We start from the raw sequence: 14,768 nt of genomic DNA, 5'->3' as shown, positions 1-14,768 counted from the left end.
AATCTTTTGGCTATGTTATAATGCTTCTGTGGAAAAGAGCTTCTAGCCTTTTATAATGGTTTCAGAATGAGTACATACAGTTTACTCTTTTCCTAAAATCATTAACTTCATCCTTTACTTCAGCTTGGCAAATATCTTGTTATCAATAATGTATTGAAAATATGGCAACTAAACAAAAATAAATGCACAATGGTTAAATTCTGTTTGCTTGTGACTGAAAAGCATGATAAATATCTAATTTAACAAAGAGGAAGGGACAAATGTTGAAGGGGCTGTAGGAGTAAGGAAGACTGCACATGTGGTGATTACACACAGTTATTAAGACATACTGTGATAAAAATCAAGTCTGAGATCCAGGCTATGACAAACAGTAATTTACAAATAGATTCTAGGGTTTTGCAAGGCCACTCTTATGTGGTCTGAAGAGTGGGAAAAGTGGCAAATTTTTACAAGCTGTTAATGTATGCTTAAAAGCATTTCAGCCTATTGCTTCTTTATATTCAACTTTCTTAAATGAGACTCCCCTCTTCTAAGAGCTATGGAGTAAGTTCTCCTCAGATAAAAAAAGGTGGTCTGTGTCTGTCCAGGACAGCATTATTTGGTTTTAATTTTATCAATGTAATACATTTAAATAAAGTCAAAATGCTAAAGGAAAATGTAATACCAAGACAACCCAAACTTTGACACTGCATCAAAATGTACAACTGCATGAATATAATTTTGCCTGTGCGTAATTAGAGATATGCAGTGATGTTGTAGCTATGTTGGTCCCTGAAGAGCTATGTGCAATCATCAAAGCTATCAAAACCTTGTCTTTCTCACCAACAAAAGGTGGTCCAATAAAATATACTACCTCATACACCCTGTCTCTCTAGTAATTAGAAATGCACTTGATACAAACACTTTACTATCTCTTGGACTAAAATATACTACAGTGAACTGGTTTCTGACATTACATTCTAATAACAGGTTAGAAATAAAGTTGTGTTATTAAAGTGGAGATAAATTTTAAGTCTATATTTGAATCAGAGTTAAGCTTTCAAACCAAGTGCTGTTTTTTCCTCATTCACACAAGTATTAAGAATTGATTTTACTCTTCTAATCTTAAATATCCATTTTTTATTCAGATCCATGCTAAATCAACTAATATCATCTGATGTGCACACTGTATTTAACTGTAGTATCTTTTGCAATAATTTCAGTCATTCTACCTGTATAGTGCCACATACATCACACACACTTCTAGTATTAAAATAATAAGATCAACATATATTGAATATAAAACCCACCACATCATGTAAACTCCTCTTAGTGAGATGGTAAATCTCCCACAGGTAAAGATGCCTTTTGACAAATCTTCTAACTCAAAAGACAGTGGACAGAGCAGTTGGACTGGGTGTCAGGAGGCCAGGTTCTACTCCTGATTCTCACCTGCGATGTAACCTTGGGCAAATCACTGCACTTGTTTTTCTTTCTGCTCCCACCCTTTGTCATCTTCTCTATTTAGACCATAGGCTCTTTGGTGCAAAGACTGTCTATGCATCTGTACACAGTATAATACAATGGGACCGTAATTTAATTTGCAGCCTCTAGGTAAGTAATAAAGGATCACTGCAAATTATGCAGGATCATTGGAAATTATGCACTCAACTATCCAGGATTAAAGAAGAAACAAACATAATTCATTGAGAAAGCCTGCAGGAGAATGGCTCAACTACCAAGAGAGTAACTTGTTTCCCAGTTCTAAATACCCATTAGTGGAGAACCATTTGGACTCCTAAGCCTGTTTAGGAGGCTTCTTCAAAGAAGCCAGTTTGCAGCTGAATTTATGTTAAAGTAATTTAACCTGTAGTAGCCTAAAAATGAAGGCTGATAGCCCAGCTCTTTTAAGACCTACTCACAACAGATTGCCAAGAGTGGCCAAATGAAGCATACCCAGGATCTGCCAGCCACCACGGCTACATCAACATAGAACTTCTGAATATTTCCCACGGCTGGTGAAGCTAGCGATGGTATGACAACTCATGAAAGCTTGACACCATCATTTTTACAACTATCATCAAACAATGATCTGAGCAGATTTAGGCAGCCTGCTGCTGGTGTCAAGTATCAGGGGGTAGCCGTGTTAGTCTGTATCTACAAAAACAACAAGGAGTCTGGTGGCACCCTAAAGACTAACAGAAAATCTTTAAGGTGCCACCAGACTCCTTGTTGTTGCTGCTGGTGTGTTAGCTACCAATCCTACACCAGTACTCCCACCCCATTGTTAACCAAGGCACTACAGAGCAATGTGGAAAATTGTCCAGAAGCAGCTGTGTCAACAAGGCTTACAAGAGACTTGTCGCCTCCATGGTATAGGAAGCCCACATGCCTGCCCAACAAGCTAGAGCTCCAGACCTCCAGGATACAAGCAGAACCCCCCTGCTTCCCAACACGCCTGACCCACAGAAAGTTGGGAGCCCCAGGGTACGAGCAGCTTAAGGATGCGGGGGAGGCTAGTCATATACGTGTTACAAGGCAGCCCATAAAAGCCTGCTGCTCCTGCAGCCGCCCCCTAAGACAAATGGGCCCGATTAACAGGGGTTCGGGCGCACACGGTAGAAAGAGCCACAACGCCGGGAAGTGCCACTCCGGGACCCCACCCGCATGGGGCAGGGGCCCTCTCCGCTCGCCCCGGCGAAGACCCCTGCCCGACAGACCGGGGAGCGCCCGACCGGCCCAAGGCCTAGGGAGCAGCCTGCAGCCGAGCCGGCCCTACTGGGGGGGACAGATGGACAAATAGCCAGACCCCCCCGAGCCACCGGCCCCGCTCCGCAGCCGCCGCCACCCTCCGCTGAGGGGCCAGCCCCGCTGCGCTTGGAGTACCTGGCGCCAGCAGCTCCTCCGCTGCTCCCCGGCCGGGCGGGCTGGGGCCCCCGGCGCTGCTCTCCCTGCGCCCCCGCCGGCGGCTCCGCCCTCAGCGCCCGGCCGCTTCCCCTTCGCTCTCACTGAGGGGAGGGGCCGAACGGGAAGCGACCCCTGGAGGACACGCCCCTGAGCGAGCGGCGCCCTATGGGAGAAACCCGAGCGCGGTGGCTTGGCCGGCACACAACAGCTTCCGGGACACCGCGGCGCCGGACACTCCCTAACAACCGCGTTCCGTTACTATGCGGAAGTGCAGCCGCTCAACTGCTGGATTTCATTCGCGACCCTTGTCCAGAGTGAGGGGGAGACACCAGTACCCCGTGGAGAGGGGGAGGGGACAAGGTACCCCGTGGGGAGGGGACACCAGTGCCTCGCGGGAAGGGTAAGACACTGTTGTTGCTGCAGAGACACCAATACCGTGCTGGGCAGACGAGAACACCGCCATTATCGCAGGAAAGCAGTGGTGCTATGGTAGGAAACAATGCTGGCCCAGGGCGCCTGGGGCCTCGTCTGCGCTAAAGAGCCCAGTCCTGCAAGGGGTGAAGCCGATGGTGCTGTTCTGGCAAGCTTCAGGGTGGATAAGAAGGACGTTCCACTGGTGAAGGCATTAGTGTAGGACCCAGGACACCTCCGTTCAACTCCCTGTTCTGTCACAAATTCACTTAGTGCCCTTGGGTGAGTGGCTTAGTGACCCTGTGCCTTCTCTGTAAAATGGGAATAATGGTACCCCCCTCATGGGGATATTGGGAGGATCAGTGCAATATAGAGGTTGAGGTAGTCTGAGGCTACCCTAAAAAATAGGTGTGTTTTCACACTGTGCACTAACATGTTGTAAAATCCTAGACTAGAAAAGACTAATTATAGCTACTCAAAGTGATCTTGTCCTGTCCACACTGGGATTTTACTGATGTAGAGTCTGCATTCCACTTTGGATCCACAGCCCTCCAGGGATAGCAGTTGGCAGCTCCTCCATACACAAGCATGTACCTCACACTGTTCACAGAATCCCCTGACACCTGTCCCTTCTGCTGCAAGAGGAAGACTCTAGCACACGCCTCTGTAGAGTGCACCAGGCTGCAGCCCCTCTTCCAGTTCCTTCAGAACCTCTTATTGAGGTTCTGGCTTCCCTTTTCCCCTCATTTGTTCATCCTGGCACATCTTATCCACAGACCGGTGTTGGGATGGTGCCAAATTGTGTGGCCATACTGAATTAATGGTGTGAGAATGTGGCTTGACATAACTGAATTGCAAAAGACGATTCTGGGAGCAGAATCTTTCTCTTAGCCTCAGGCAGATGCCAGAGGTGAAACTGACTGGCTCCATGCTGTGTGTATGATTAATACTGATCTTTGAATCAGCAACTATGTCCACTTGAAAGCAAACAACACATATAGAACATCCTGAGTAGAGCATAGACTGACCGAGGCATTTTGACCCTGTTGAAGGACATCACGCAGGGGGCTGAAGTGAATGATTGATAAGGGAGTGAATATGGGGTAATTTTCAGTTAGCACCACTCTGCAGTCTCCTCCTAAAGTATTAAGTAAGTAAAAATTAGTTGCCACATGCCCATGGGATATGCTTTTAAGGCATATGACCTCCTTGAGTAAAAAGAGTATAAAAATCAAGCAAATCAAATTACTTGTTGGGATTACTTCATTAACGCTTAAAGAAGCAACGCTGCTAAACAAAGTGGCCAAAACTCTGCTCCGTGGGTTCGAGTAGGATTGTGAACCAGAGGGGTCTCAAGGCAACCAAGGCCTTGCTTTGGGGGAATCCGAGACATACCACAGGGCTGAGAAGAACAGACAAGGAGAGAAGAAGCCGTCTGTAAAACTGGTAACCATCTTCTCTGTTTGCCAAGCAGAAACTGTGTGAGGCTAGTGCAGGGTCTGTTTGTGTATGCTTGTGAAAGAAAGACGTGTTAAGGGGAATGTATAGCTCTTAATGTCCAACATAGGAGTTACGTGCTTGATATAACCCTTTACCGCTTGTGTAATTCCTTCTCAATAAACTGCTGTGAATTGAAGATAATTACTGTGGACCTTTTTCACTGGTATGACAGTAATCTGCTCCACCGGGAGCCCGTAAAGATCCATTTCAGGGGTAGTAGCGGCCCCTGCTGTCAACATTTGATAGCAGAGGACAGTTTACTGTAGTGTAAAAACAAAAACAACGAGGAGTCCTTGTGGCTCCTTTTAGAGACTAACAAATGTATTTGGGGATAAGCTTTTGTGGGCTAAAACCCACTTCATCAAATGCATGGAATGAAAATTACAGTAAGCAGTATGAATATTACAGCACATGAAAAGATGGGCGTTGCTTTACCAAGTGTGGGGGGGAGGGGTCAGTGCTAACGAGGCCAATTCAATTAAGGTGGAAGTGGCCTATTCTCAACCATGGACAAGAAGGGTGAATATCAAGAAAGGGGAAATTACTTTTGTAGTGCTAACTAGGCCAATTCAGTCAAGGTGGACGTCTCCCATTTCCAAACAGTTGACAAGAAGGTGTGAGTATCAGCAGAGGGAAAATTACTTTTTGTAATGACCCATCCACTCCCAGTCTTTATTCATGCCTAATTTGACGGTGTCCAGTTTGCAAATTAATTCCAGTTCTGCAGTTTCTCTTTGAAGTCTGTTTTGAAGGGTTTTTTTTGTTGAAGAATTGCCACTTTTAAGTCTGTTATTTTGTTTCCAGGGAGATTGAAGTGCTCTCCTATTGGTTTTTGAATGTTACAATTCTTGATGTCTGATTTGTGTCCATTTATTCTTTTGTGTAGAGCAGGGGTCTCAAACACGTGGCCTGGGGGGTTCTTTCGTGTGGCGCGCCAAGCTCCCCATGCCTTCCCCGCCTACCCTGTGCCGCCGCAAGCCCCGCACCGCTCCCTGAAGCAGCTGAACTACTGTATGTCCCTGCAGCCCCGGGCAGGGGGGGTGGGAGGTGAGTAGAGGGCTCTGCGCTCTTGCAGCTCCCATTGGTCAGGAACCGTGGCCAATGGGAGCTTTAGGGAAAGTACCTGGAGGAGTCCCCCCCAGGGACTCCAGCTGCTTCCTGGAGCAGAACGGAGTGGGGCCGGGCCGGGCCGGGCCAGAGATAGGGAGCCTGCCCTGGCCGTGGTGCTGCCGTGCCGGATCAGCTCTAGGTAAGTGGCGGCGGCAGGCTAGAGCCTGTACCCCTTCTGCACCCCAACCCCCTGCCTGGAGCCCCTTGCCACACACTGCACCCCACACTCCAACTCTCCACCCAGAGCCCCTGCCGTACCCTGCACGTCTCCTGCACGTCTCCTGCACCTCAACTCCCTGCCCTGAACCCCCACCACACCCCAATTCCCTGCTGTACCCTGCACACCTCCTGCACCTCAACTCCCTACCCTGAACCCCTGCCACACCCCACACCCCTCCTGCACCCTCTGCGGGCAGAGTTGGAGTGAGGACTTCAGGGAAGGGGTTGGAGTAGGGGCAGGGGCAGCAAGTGGAGGGGGTGTCAGTGATGAGGCCCTCGAGGTCATCTGAGTTTGAGACCCCTGGCGTAGAGACTGTCCAGTTTGGCCAATGTACATGGCCGAGGGGCATTGCTGGCACATGATGGCATATCACATTGGTAGATGTGCAGGTGAATGAGCCCCTGATGTTAGGTCCTATGATGGTGTTCCTTGAAGAGACATGCGGACAGAGTTGGCAATAGGGTTTGTTGCAGGGATTGGTTCTTGGGTTAGTGTTTTTGTTGTTTGGTGTGTAGTTGCTGGTGAGTATTTGCTTCAGGTTGGGGGGCTGTCTCCCAAGGTCTGAGAGAGTGAGGGATCGTCCTTCAAGGTAGGTTGTAGATCCTTGATGCGCTGGAAAGGTTTTAGTTGGGGGCTGTAGGTGACGGCTTACATTTGTTAGTCTCGAGTCTAAGGTGCCATAAGGACTCCTTGTTGTTTTTGCTGATACAGACTAACACAGCTACCACTCTGAAACCTGTCGTGTCTAAGTGAATAGGTCTTTAAACTGAAACTGTTTCTGAACTGGTTGCCCATTAAGAGCTTGGTATCGTGAATCATTGTTAATCTACTAGTTTGAATATTATTCTGAATCAGTTTGGACTTATATGGATTATAGCTCGGGGGCTAGATTTAGTTACAGTACAAATTGAGGGAAGTATACCAGTGAGCAGGGTTGTATTGGCTGTTGTTGGAGTCGATGTTTCACAAAAGCAGACAGGGAAGGATCATTGAACCTGAGGACAAGGGGAACGCTCCGAAGCCTCCGGTGTGATTGATTGTTTGTTAAGACAGGTGTTTAAGAGCTGATACAGTCCCCACACTGCATGAGAAAGTTTTGGACAACTTGCTGTTGGGGTATCAAAAGTGTTATACACCCAAGAAAGCCCAAACAGCAGCACATGTCATCTGTGCCATGTATTGTTCTGTAGATAAAGCTTGTAAAGGAGCGAGATGTTTTGGAATGTCAGCGAGATGTTGTGCAAGAAAGTTTGGATAGGAATTGGAAAAACTAAAATTGCAGAATGAAAGCATGAAACGAGACTTGCAAACTGCTGTAGCACAAAATGTAACCAAGGCTCAGCAGATAACAGCTTTAACCCATACATGTATGGAAAGAATAAATATAAAGGTGGAAGAGGAAGAGGAGCCCCTTTCCAGGGCCTCCAGCAGCGATAGTAAAAATGCCTCAGCCTTCATGGCAAATACAAGAGGAACTGAATCGTCCTCTGACTGAAACTGAAAACAGGCACTGGCTAAACAAATGGTCTCTTTGACTATGAGAATGTGTTTTGTCTTGGCTGTTGGAATACATGGTTAGAAAACGTTTAGATCTTGAAGATTTAAGAGAACTGATAACTTGTGCTGGCCCTATGGAAGGAACAGCTTCGTTGGCAGAAATTTCGGCAGAGGTGACAGAGGCGGTGTTATCCAGAGGATAGCTCAATACTTTCTGACCCCCTCTGAATTGAGAAGGACGGCTTTGTTGATAGACCAGAAGGAAGGAGAATCTGTTATGGCTTATTGTACTAGATTGTTGTTGGTATGCTCTCTGGCTGAAATTGAGGAAAAACAGCTGACTGATTCGATCTATGGTGGTTTAAGGAAACCTATTAAGGTGTTCATAGGATCCTGGATGGATTTAGATCAGGTTGAATTGATTAAAGCAGCTCATGAGGCAGAAAAGGTGGTAAATGGAGCAAGTAGTTCTTCTTGGAAAGTGATTAGTAAGGCTTCCTACAGCCATCAAGCAGGCTATAATGGCTCCAACCACACTGATATGGGACGTGGTAGTTGCAATGAAATAGGACAAGGACAGTATGATAGGAGATGTGGAGTGTCTAGTGGGGGGGATCATTGTGAGCACAGGTATGGGCTCAGCTTCAGGAAAGAGGGGCAGATATGGCTCGTTTGGATGGGCAACCTCTGGAGACTTTCCTAGCTGCTTTAAGTGATTTGATGGCAAGGATTAGATCACAGTCAACACTGCAATCAAGAGTTAAGGCTGTTGAGACTGTGGGAACAGGTACAGAAGATCTGCCAGTGAGTTTTTATGGCTTGTTATCCCCGAATTGGCTCAGACGAAATTGGCAGCTCCCTGTCAGGGTGGCTCCACATTTCAGTAAAAATGCCTCGCCCTTAGCAACCCCTGCAAAGGTAAACGTTAGTAGCCAAATTACAGCCCCACACAATTGTTAAATCTTACATGGAAGAGGGGACAGAAGGAAACATAATGGTTGCTGGCATTAATTAATACAGGAGCAAAGGCAACTTTAAGTATTAAAACACCTGCTGTGGGTAGTAGATCAAACTAAATTTTAAATAAATACAGTGGTTTGTAACAGCATCACTGAAAAAGCGATATTAAAAGTAGATATGATACAACAGGAAATGTGAAGGATTAATTTGTCAGAAAGGCTGGTTGAGAAGAAAGAGACGGTAACTGACCAGGTTATTTCAGAAGGATTAAGAAAGTGAGCCTGTAAAGCTATAGCAGCTGTGGCACTGCCATACAATAAGTGGATAAGGGAATTACTTATGGTTTGGGCTAGACAGAAAAGGCAGTGGTAAAATAGTGTGTGTGTGGGGGGGGAAAATGTGTAAAGCCAGCTCCTCAGTACTCCTATCCAGCAGATGCTGTTCCCCACATTTAAAAAAAAAAAAAAAAAAAAAAAAAAAAAAAAAAACACACAACACACACACACCACGCACACACCCCCAATGCCTGAGCAGGTACAGAAGATGTGGGTAGCAAATGTAATACAAACATTGGAAAACATTTCGACAGAAAAAACCAACACAAACAGAAGGAAGAGCCAAAGGAATAATTAAAATATCAATAAAAATAGAACACACAGTAATGCTTAAGAATTGGTAAACAAAAGTAAAATAAACCCTATATAAAGGAAACCCTTTCCAGTTAACAGTCAAGTATATGGCCAGTCCCATGGCAGTTTTAGTAACCACTCCGGATGAAGACATATACAAACATTCTAATCAAATCCAATTATACTTGCCAAGGGACTAGCTTTAACGATTTTCAGAAATAAATGCACACTATGTACTAACCTATAAGGTCCAGTCAGAGGCCATGTGTGTTTTCTTTTTATGCTTATGTTTTTGCAGGTTAATCAAGAAGTATGCTGTGAAATTTGCTATGGCTTGTTGGTCATGTAATTACTAGACCTGTCTGTGCCACAGAATTCCATGTGAAAAATAGGCCAGAAAATTGTTAAGTTACTCAAATTTCAATACAATAAGCACCCTTCTTAGGGGCACAAGCATAAACACATCTGGGTCAAACTAAGGCCTGGTCTACACTATGACTTTAATTCGGATTTAGCAGCGTTCAATCAAATTAATCCTGCACCCGTCCACACAACGGAGCCATTTATTTTGAAATAAAGGGCTCTTAAAATCGATTTCTGTACTCCACCCCAACGAGCGGAGTAGCGCCAAAATTGATTTTGTCATTTCGAATTAGGGTTAGTGTGGCCACAATTCGATGGTATTGGTCTCCGGGAGCTGTCCCAGACTGCACCATTGTGACCGCTCTGGACAGCAATCTGAACTCACATGCACTGGCCAGGTAGACAGGAAAAGCCCCGGGAAAATTTGAATTTCATTTCCTGTTTGCCCAGCGTGGAGAGCACAGGTGACCACAGATAGCTCATCAGCATAGGTAACCATGCAGGCCAATAATCGAAAAAGAGCACCAGCATGGACCGTACGGGACGTACTGGATCTGATCGCTATATGGGGAGAGGATTCAGTGCTAGCAGAACTTCGTTCAAAAAGACGAAATGCCAAAACTTTTGAAAAAAATCTCCAAGGGCATGATGGAGAGAGGCCACAATAGGGACTCAGATCAGTGCCGCGTGAAAGTCAAGGAGCTCAGACAAGCCTATCAAAAAACAAAGGAGGCAAACGGTCGCTCCGGATCAGAGCCGCAGACATGCTGCTTCTATGCCGAGCTGCATGCAATTCTAGGGGGGGCCCGCCACACTGCCCCACCTGTGACCGTGGATTCCGGGTCGGGGATAGTCTCATCAGCTACACCTGAGGATTCTGCGTATGGGCAAGAGGAGGAGGACGACGAGCTTGCAGAGAGCACCCAGCACTCCGTTCTCCCCAACAGCCAGGATCTTTTTCTCAGCCTGACTGAAGTACCCTCCCAACCCAGTATCCAAGACCATGACCCCATGGAAGGGACCTCAGGTGAGTTTACTTTTTAAAATATAAAGCGTTTTTTAATGATTACTTTGCCCTGAGGACTTGGGGTGCATTCGCGGCCAGTACAGCTACTGGAAAAGTCTGTTAACGTGTCTGGGGATGGAGCGGAAATCCTCCAGGGACATCTCCATGAAGCTCTCCTGGAGGTACTCCAAAAGCCTTGCCACAAGGTTTCTGGGCAGTGCAGCCTTATTCCATCCTCCATGGTAGGACACTTGACCACGCCATGCTTGCAGCAAGTAATCTGGTATCATTGCCTGACAAAGCCTGGCAGCGTATGGTCCCGGTGTTTGCTGGCATTCAAGCAACATCCGTTCTTTATCTTGCTGTGTAATCCTCAGGAGAGTGATATCGCTCATGGTAACCTGGTTGAAATACGGGAACTTAATTAAGGGGACAAAGGTGGCCGTTCCTACTGGGCTGTTTGCCTGTGGCTGAAAAGAAATCCTTCCCTGCAGTTAGCCAAGCGGGGGGCGGGGGGGGGGGAAATTGGCCCTTAGCTTTTCGCGTTTGGCTAGCAGGGATCTTCCCTGATACCTGCCACGCGGTGGGGGGAGGTATAAAGCGATCATCCCAGAGAATTGGATGGGGGGGCGGGTTAGTTACTTTGTTTTCTGCTGCTGAGGGTTAACAGGAAAACCGCAGCACTCAACGGGCTTTGCTTGGTATGTCGGAAAGGAGGGCGCAGAAGCCGAAAGACAATGGCTTACCATGGCTGCATGCAAGCTGAATTCTGTTGCCCGGACCTGCGTCTGTGATCTCTAACACCAAAGCCACAGGCACTCAATATTAAGATGGAAAATGCGACCTTGTACTGAAATCACATGTGCTGTGTAATGTGAATAGTGTTTTTCACCATGAAAGAGTATAAGCATTGTTCTGTAAAATGTATCTTTTTAAAAACTTCTCTCCTTTTTTTCAACCTTCCCTCCAGCAGCTGCAAATTTTTCAAGCCTCCCTCCTCCGTCCTGAAGGCTATCTCAGATAAGGCGGCGTAGAAAGAGGACGTGAGACGACATGTTCACGGAAATAATGGAATGCAACCGCAATGAAAGAGCTCATTTGAATGAGTGGAAGGACACTGTATCTAAATTTAGGAAAGATGCCAGTGAACGTGAGGTCATGAGGGACGCTCGAGATGAGAGGTGGCAGGCTGCAATGCTGGGGCTGCTGCGTGAGCAAACGGACATGCTCCGGCATCTGGTGGAGCTTCAGGAACGGCAGCAGGATGACAGAGTGCCGCTGCAGCCGCTGTATAACCTCCCTCCCCATGTTCCATATCCTCCTCACCCAGACGTGTAAGAACGCGGGGGCGGGGGAGGGGGGGGGGAGGCTCCGTGCACCCTCCCACTCCACCCCAGTGGATAGCCCAACCAAAAGGCTGTCATATTGAATTTGTTCAGTGGCCTTTTACTTCCCTCCTATCCTCCTCCCAAAACTCACCCAGATTACCTTGTTGGGTCTCTCCCTATGTTTATAATCACTTAATAAAGAATACATGATTTTTAAACGATAGTGACTTTATTTCCTTTGAAAGAAAGCTGGGGGAACGGGGAGGGTGGGTTCCTTACAGAGAATGAATGAGTCAATAAAGGGGGCGGGTTTTCATGAAGGAGAAACAAACAGATATTTCACACTGTAGCCTGGCCAGTCATGAAACTGGTTTTCAAAGCTTCTCTGATGCACAGCGCTTCCTGGTGTGCTCTTCTAATCGCCCTGGTGTCTGGCTGCGCGTAATCAGCAGCCAGGTGATTTGCCTCAGCCTCCCACCCTGCCATAAAGGTCTCCCCATTACTTTCACAGAGATTGTGGAGCACACAGCAAGCAGAAATAACAATGGGGAGATTTCTTTGGCTGAGGTCAGAGTGAGTCAGTAGCCATCGCCAGCGACCTTTTAAACGGCCAAATGCACATTCTACCACCATTCTGCACTTGCTCAACCTTTAGTTAAACAGCTCCTGACTCCTGTCCAGGCTGCCTGTGTATGGCTTCATGAGCCATGGCATTAAGGGGTAGGCTGGGTCCCCAAGAATAACTATTGGTATTTCAACATCCCCAACGATTATTTTCTGGTCCGGGAAGTAAGTCCCTTGCTGCAGCCCTTTAAACAGAGTAGTGTTCCTGAAGACGCGAGCGTCATGAACCCTTCCTGGCCAGCCCATGTTGATGTTGGTGAAACGTCCCTTGTGATCCACAAGTGCTTGCAGCAGCATTGAAAAGTACCCCTTGCGGTTTATGTACTGGGTACCCTGGTGCTGTGGTGCCAAGATAGGGATATGGGTTCCATCTATCGCCCCACCACAGTTAGGGAATCCCATTGCAGCAAAGCCATCCACTATGACCTGCACATCTCCCAGAGTCACTAGCTTTCATAGCAGCACCTCAGTGATTGCTTTGGCTACTTGCATCACAGCAGCCCCCACAGTAGATTTGCCCACTCCAAATAGATTCCCAACTGACCGGTAGCTGTCTTGCGTTGCAAGCTTCCACAGGGCTATTGCCACTCGCTTCTCAACTGTGAGGGCTGCTTTCATCTTGGTATTCTGGCGCTTCAGGGCAGGGGAAAGCAAGTCACAAAGTTCCAAGAAAGTGCTCTTACGCATGCGAAAGTTTCGCAGCCACTGGGAATCGTCCCACATCTGCAACACTATGTGGTCCCACCAGTCGGTGCTTGTTTCCCGGGCCCAGAATCGGCGTTCCACTGCTATAACCTGCCCCATTAACAGCATGATCTCCAAAGCACCGGGTCCCGCGGTTTGATAGAATTCCATGTCCATATCCTCATCACTCTCGCCGCCGTGCTGCCGTAGCCTGCTCCTCGCCACCTGGTTTTCCAGGTTCTTGTTCAGCATAAACTGCACGATAAGGCGCGAGGTATTTACAATGTTCATGACTGCTGTCTTGAGCTGAGCGGGCTCCATGCTTGCCATGGTATGGCGTCTGCACTGGTCACCCAGGAAAAAGGCGCGAAACGGTTGTCTGCCGTTGCTTCCTGGAGAGGAGGGAGGATAGACCCAGAACCACCCAATGTTTTTGGCCCCATCAGGCATTGGGAATCTCAACCCAGAATTCCAATGGGTGGAGGAGACTGCAGGAACTATGGGATAGCTATGGGATAGCTACCCACAGTGCAACGCTCTGGAAATCGACGCTAGCCCTGGTACATGGACGCACACCGCCGAATTAATATGCTTAGTGTGGTTGCATACATTCGACTTTATACAATCTGTTTTCCAAATTCGAATTATATAAATTCAGATTAATCCCGTAGTGTAAACATACCCTAAAGGTCTATCTAGCCCAGTGTCCTGTCTTTTAACAATGACAGGCAATGATCATTGCAGCCCATTCCCAGCTTCTGGCAAACAGAGGCCAGGGGCACTACCCCTGCCCATCTTGGCTAATAGCCTCTAAACATTTATCCCTTTCTTTTACAACAACAACACACACACCTTGTTATAATCTTGGCCTTTACAACATTTTCTGACAAGAAGTTCCACAGGTTAATTTTCCTGTGTTTATTTCTTTGTTTATTTTAATCCTGCTGCTTAGCAATCTTATAGGTAACCCTAGTTCTTGTGTTATAAACAAAACAACAACAAGTAAACACTTTCTTATTTACTTTCTCAACAGTCAGGATTTCATAGACCTCTGTTGTATTCCCCCTTTAGTTATCTCTTTTCCAAGTTGGAAAGTCCCAGTCTTGTTAATCTTTTTTTATATAAAGTTGTTCCAGACCCCTGATTATTTTTGTTGCTTTATTTTCTGTTTGTTTGTTTTCAGTTATGGCTGTTGCACATTAAGTGAATGTTTTTAGGGATCTATACACTAATTCCAGAACCTCTTTTTTTGAGGGGGGTGGTAGCAGCTAATTTAGACCCCATTCTTTTATATATATAATCAGAATTATGTTTTTTCAACATGCATTACTTCACATTTGTCAGCATTGAATTTCATCTGCCTAGTCACCCAGTTTTGTGACCTTTACAACTCTTTAAAGTCTGTTTTGGACTTGACTATCTTAAAGTTTTGTATCATCTGCAAATTTTTGCCACTTCATTCTTTGCTTTTTTTAATATATATATATGAGAGAGAGTGCATTTAACAGTACAGACCCCTGGAAATGCCACTGTTTACCTCTCTCCATTCG

General features: G+C 46.5%; 1 protein-coding gene across 7 annotated transcripts in view; it reads right to left on the bottom strand.

Moving 5' to 3' along the window:
• CSNK1G1 (casein kinase 1 gamma 1) overlaps positions 1-3,022 on the bottom strand; it is a 312,438-nt gene extending 309,416 nt beyond the window's left edge. For 6 of the 7 annotated variants that reach the window (XM_065558486.1, XM_005280948.4, XM_005280949.4 and 3 more), the window contains exon 1: positions 2,866-3,021. The gene's annotated coding sequence lies outside the window, so the exon portion shown is untranslated. Of the gene's footprint in view, positions 1-2,865 lie in introns of all 7 variants that reach the window. The other variant, XM_042851635.2, reaches the window with a different exon arrangement.
• Between the last annotated feature and the right edge of the window lie 11,746 nt (positions 3,023-14,768).

Source organism: Chrysemys picta, chromosome 10, assembly GCF_011386835.1.
Source record: "Chrysemys picta bellii isolate R12L10 chromosome 10, ASM1138683v2, whole genome shotgun sequence".
NCBI lineage: Eukaryota > Metazoa > Chordata > Testudines > Emydidae > Chrysemys > Chrysemys picta.
This window is presented reverse-complemented; position numbering and strand designations above follow the sequence as displayed.